The sequence below is a fragment of the Chelonoidis abingdonii genome, chromosome 4 (assembly GCF_003597395.2).
Source record: "Chelonoidis abingdonii isolate Lonesome George chromosome 4, CheloAbing_2.0, whole genome shotgun sequence".
In the NCBI taxonomy this organism is placed as follows: domain Eukaryota; kingdom Metazoa; phylum Chordata; order Testudines; family Testudinidae; genus Chelonoidis; species Chelonoidis abingdonii.
This window is the reverse complement of record NC_133772.1, coordinates 3,414,618-3,415,894: the sequence shown is the minus strand read 5'-3', so window position 1 is coordinate 3,415,894 and position 1,277 is coordinate 3,414,618.

Genomic DNA, 1,277 nt, shown 5'->3' with positions numbered 1-1,277 from the left:
TTAGGTTGGATATTAGGAAACACTATTTCACTAGGAGGATGGTGAAGCACTGGAATGGATTACCTAGGGAGGTGGTGGAATCTCCTTCCTCAGAGGTTTTTGAGGCCCGGCTTGACAAAGCCCTGGCTGGGATGATTTAGTTGGAGTTGGTTCTGCTTTGAGCAGGGGTTGGACTAGATGACCTCCTGAGGTCCCTTCCAACCCTGATATTCTATGATTCTATGATTAGGAATGTGTCTGTCAGGGCCTCAAGGCATGAACACTGAAAAAACACATCTGGTTAATTGATGATCAGAAGGAAACCTCTTGCTTGACCTTTAAAGACTGCTTATTTAGCAAGTTTTCTTTAAGTGACATGTCATTGTACTACTAATGTATATATAAAGTGAAAAAGTTTGGGGTAGTTGGACTCTTCAGGAGGGTTTCTTCTGGGACTCTCCTTCTGGATGCATCTTGTGGGCCCCACCAGCAGACAGAAGTTTGACGAACGAAAGGTGGTACCAGTTGAGAGCCACAATCAGCTTTGGTAATTATTGAGGGTGTTTTACTAACCTGTTGTGGACGTGTGTAAGTGCTTTAGACTAAGTTAAGTTTAGCTTTAAGTGAAAGCACTCTTGTGTTGTCCGGTTTGTACCAGCCATCTATCGGTCAGATGGCTGTGTCTCCCTTGATTTATTTCCTGACACCACCTCGCACAGAGTAAAAGCTACTAAGAGCTTTGGGTTGAAAGAACCGTGGGTAACACTGACACCATTTCCCAGCATGCCTGGAGTAAGAGATGGGGAAAAAATGGACTGGAAAAATCCAACTGAGACCGACGGGGAGCCTTCTGCACGTGGTGATCTGGACAGGCCATTTTTGGGGGGCCAGTGATGAGCTTTTGATTTTGGAGCCGAATGAGAAGCAGAGCAACTCAGGGAGGCTCTGATCAACTCCCCTCCCCACAAAGAGGGTCTTTGCATTGCTGTGAGATCTAGTGCATGGGTCAGGCTTATCCAGATCTACAGAGATCAGCATCCAGACTGGCACAGATCTGACCCAGTGCAGGTTACTGAGAGCCAGCTGAGACCCACGCAGGAATCCAGGCCAGGAAGTTAGTGAGCCTGGTAGCAGCCAGAAAAGTGTCTGTTACAGCTATCCCCATATTCCATTTTGTTTCTTACAGCTGTCCCCATACTCCATTTTGTTTTTGTTCTCCTGTGGCCTCCCCTCCCTGGCTGTTAAGTTGTTTAGCAGGGCCACTGCCCTTCTCAAAGGGAGGGCCCCTTAAAGTTGTT